This window comes from Calliphora vicina, chromosome 4 (assembly GCF_958450345.1).
Source record: "Calliphora vicina chromosome 4, idCalVici1.1, whole genome shotgun sequence".
Lineage (NCBI taxonomy): Eukaryota > Metazoa > Arthropoda > Insecta > Diptera > Calliphoridae > Calliphora > Calliphora vicina.
Window position 1 is genome coordinate 93,199,513 of NC_088783.1, and position 4,686 is coordinate 93,204,198.

Genomic DNA, 4,686 nt, shown 5'->3' on the forward strand with positions numbered 1-4,686 from the left:
TAACGTATCCATTAATTAATAGACTATCAATAAATGCCTAAATTTCTCATTTTTTAGTTCAAATTTCCATTCTGGTGTTGCCATATTTTTAATTTTAAATTAATGTTTTTGACGCCGCTACATTTCTTTGCCTGACAGGCTTTGATGTTCAACAGAAAATCGCGTCAAAAAAAAGTATGCATGTTTGAGAATTGATAAGGTTTTTGTACTGATTTTATATAGCTGAAGTGTCAAAATGTATGTGAGAATTGACAGAACAGAAACATTGCAATACTCATTAGCAAGGCAAATTCATTATTTGAAAACATTTATAAAAAGGAACAAATCAAGATCCGCGTAACAGTTTACATTTTCATAATTTTTTTTCTGTAAATATTCACATTTTCGGTATTGCCGGCCTTCGGCCGGGTGAAGGGACTTTTAACTCTGGGGTGTATCGAACACCGGCTTCGCTAAAATCACTTTTTCTGTATATCAAAATTTTCGGATGTACTGTCATATAAAATAAAAAAGGAATTTTTGGTTCACAATATTAATAAATTGTACCATATTATATATCATATTAAAGGTATTGTGAAGCACTATTAAATGATACCCATAACGATCAGTTTGTTTTCCAAATATATGAGAAATGTACTATTATATGTATTGACTTTAAATTCATATAACTCTTAAACTAAGAGAGAGCAGGCAAAAATATTAATGTTTTTGTGCTTCTAATTATGAGAGCTATCAACACCAAAGAAATTATAAAAATGCAAGCTGTTTCGCTGATCTTGATTTATACCTCAATATTATAATAAACAATATTATAAAAGTTAAAGTTTAATTTTGTAGTAGTGGTAACACCTGTCAATGATATCAAATGCAACACTACAAAAATAAGTTGCAAAAAAATATAAATGAAAAAAAAACATAAACAAAATATGTTTGCAATTGCGTAGTACGATTACAAAATCAAAGACTATATTCGTGCCATAGACGGAATATAAGCTACTAGGAAAAGTGTTCTGCCTGGTGGTGGCAATGACGACGATCCTGAGTAAAGTAAATTCGAAGAAGCTATTGTTGAAGGTGCTGGAAAAAGTTATTCCATTGTTTGGCCATGCAATGTAACCTGAAAAATTTCTAAATTGGTGATTATTTACAATTAAAGCAAAAATCTGAAAAGAGTCTCAAAGAGCCTTAGTTTATGGAACTCTGGTTGAATGTTTTGGTGCTTTAAATTTCGATACATTCTGTACCTTAATAATTGAAAGTCTTTCTGATCAATTTTATCATGCACTTCAAAATGCTGTTTTCAGTTGTATTGTGAGAAAATATTATTTGTGTAAGTAGTAAATCAATACAGCAAAGCAATTATTATTTTCTTTATTGTTATTTGCAGATCTTATACACATATTTTATTGGTTTTGTCTCCATTAAACAAATACTTGCCGTTGCCATTCAAGTTTTGTGTAAAAAAGATTTCGTTGATAAGGGTACCTACGACAATGCCATTCATTGGTTTGCTAAGAGAATCCATGAGAATTCCCTTGACAAATTTGGAGAGATAGATAATTCGAGTCCAGATATTTTGTAGTTTTTGCAAACTACATAAGAATTTTGAGTTTTTTAAAAAAAGAAAGGCTGAGTTTTTAAAAATAGTTCGAAGGCAGTTCTAAAATCTATTTTTTGGGAAGTTTGGCACATTTATAATTTAAGATTCTTGAAAGGCAAAAAGATAATGCAAACATTTCAATTTAATCATTATGAAATTTTATTTTCGTCCCAGCAAACAAAAAATTGTACTTTTAATTAATTTGAGCAATTCTTCAAAATCAACCAACCACTTTTTGTAAATAAATAAAACTTTGTTGTTAGAAATATAAAATGTTTGTTGTTTTATTTTAAATATTAGTCATTACTAAACAACTTAGCACACGATATGTGAGTTATTTATTTATTTTTCAGTGTTTTGTAAATCACATGTTTTGATATCATCAAATAAGAAAAAAATTTATTGTCACGTTAAAAAAGTATTATAATTTTCCAAAAATTTTGTGATTTATACAATAAGATTCTTGAAAAAAAACAACTTAGTGTACTATATTCGGCCGTGCCAAATTCAATACCCTGCACCTAAATATGATGAGAATTATAGAAGTTTCATTGGTATGAATTTTCAATATTAAAATGTGGAAATTTTCGGTAGTTCAAAATTCATTAACTTTATTTAAATCCAAAAGTATCTGCAGGGGAATATGAATTGTAATGGTCAAAATTAGCATATATCAATTAAACTTAGATCTTTAAAGGTGAAATTTCAACAAATTTGTTAGATTTTTGGCCACAAGTTTACAATTATTGCGATGCAGCTGGAATTGTTACCAACCAGCAACGCTTACGTAATAAAATTCAATAAGAACTTTTAGATTCATTGATAAGAATAATAAGTTATAGGTATGAATGTTAATAGATTGTGTTGCAATTGATTTCAGCCTCCAGATAAAATGCAGTGATAATGAAACTGCAATTAATTTTTGAAAAAAAAACTTTTGATATCAATTTAATATAAATAACTAATGCACTAGATTTAAACCGAAATAAATTTATAATTCATAAAATATGTATGTAGAATTTCAAAAAAATTATTTTGGCGACTTTTGGCGATTTTACGTTTAGCTTTTGTCGATGAAGGTAAAAAAAATCTGACAACCCTGATAACAACAGCTACCGTAATATAAATCCAAAAGAGCAAACAAATAAAAATTAACGATCAAATTTTGATTTGCTTTTAATGATACTTTAAGATAACGTCACGCCAGACAAACAAAAGTTTATTCTCTTTATCTCTACGCTGACGATCGCAAGTGCGTGAAATTTTGTATTCAAAGGTTTATAAAATAAACTAATTACAGAAAAAAATCAGTAATTAAACAAATAGTTAATTTTATTTTCATTTTTAAAAGTGTGTAACGTCACGCCAGATTATGTGTAAAAAACCGTAAAAGGCAATTCCGCAAGGCACTCAGCAATACAGATGCAAACAAAACTTGGGAATTTAAGGATGAAGCCTAGCCCCCATACAAATATCCTCCCGAAATATGACTTTATCGGTAATAAATATTTAATTTATATAGGTATCTTAACAAATTTCGCTCCAAATAAGTTTTATATATAGTGAAGTCATATCACACAATTTCATAATGATAGCTCCATAATTAGTCATAGCTCCCATATAAAGCCCACATCCAAAAATCACTTTAACGAACATAAATCTCTTAAAAAATTAGGTTTCCACATAGAATTCAACATAAATAAGTTTAATGTAAACATAAATCACTCGACCTAATTTCGTGACGATCGGTTTATATTTGGTCATAGCTCCCATATAATGCTCACTTCCTCATATCAATTTAACGAGCATCTATATATTAAAAATGTTGTAATACAAATATAATTTAACTAAAATAAAACATAAAACTATTATATATACATATATTATAATAAATATATTTTTTAATTTTCTTATATTTATATATTTTATTTATTAACCAAAAAATATATCAAATGAAAATTTAAGTAACGTAACACCATGTAACGTCATTCCAAATACTAAAGCTAATAAATATAAAAAAACGAGGAACGGTTTTTAAATTTTATAATTTTGAAAATAAATTTATATCATTCCAAATCCTACTACAAAAGGTTTTATACAAAAAGTCTTGCCCAATTCGCAGAGTTATGCAATTTTGTAATGCAACTCAAACCGCACTTCTGTTTTTGGTAACGTAACGCCATCGCATATTTTTACTAATATCTTCAAATCCTTATGGTCAATTATTGTAATATTTTTACAAATTTGTCTTTATCATTAATTTTTTTTAAATTTTGTCGTACAAATGTAACGTCACGCCATAATGGAAATGACCATATATGAGTATTACTTGTCGAATTTTAGCGAGATAAAGATATTTATAAGAGATTTATGAGTACTGATGGTCAAATTATGAAAGAAATTGTATGCAGCTAGGAGAAATCATGGACCGATTCTTATAATTTTCAAAAGGGTTAGATCATATAAATAACGAGTGTACAATTGTATGATATTATCTGCAATATATTTACACAAATAACAAAAAATATGTGAATATTATCAATTCTTTTTAGGCTGACTCACATTTTGGTTCATAACTCTGGTTCTACTGTACCGATCATGGCGTAATGATTATAAAGTGTATGCGTTACGGCAACAAATACAACAATACAAAAACAAATAACATTTATAGTGTCAAAAACAGATGACATAATGTATACAAACTACAGCAACAAAAAATTTTGACAATATTTAAGTTGTAAACAAACTCGAGCAAAAAAATAATCAGCTGTTTGATTAATGTCACCTTGTATATCATTACACCATGGTACCGATTTTGCTGATTTTCTTTTTGTAATTAAATAGAACTTTGCTGTTAGAAATATAAAATTTGTGATGTTTTATTTTAAATATTACTCATTACCAGGGAAACCAGAAATATGCTCTAAAAAAAGCGTTTTAGGCGCTTTAAATATGCAGTAAAAACTTTAAAATATGCTCTTAAAATTTAAAAAATATGCTCTTAAAAAAACAAACTTTTTCATAATTTTTAACCAAAAAAAATTTACTTAAATTTTCAAATAAAAATCGTTGTCTATTGAATCTGA

At 27.6% G+C, this 4,686-nt stretch overlaps 1 long non-coding RNA gene across 1 annotated transcript; it reads left to right on the forward strand.

Annotated features, from left to right (window-relative positions):
• The first annotated feature begins 323 nt into the window (after positions 1-323).
• Positions 324-1,873, forward strand: LOC135958055 (uncharacterized). Its single transcript, XR_010576444.1, has 2 exons — positions 324-1,330; positions 1,388-1,873. It is a non-coding gene; the product is annotated as an uncharacterized LOC135958055 (long non-coding RNA).
• The last annotated feature ends 2,813 nt before the right edge of the window (positions 1,874-4,686 follow it).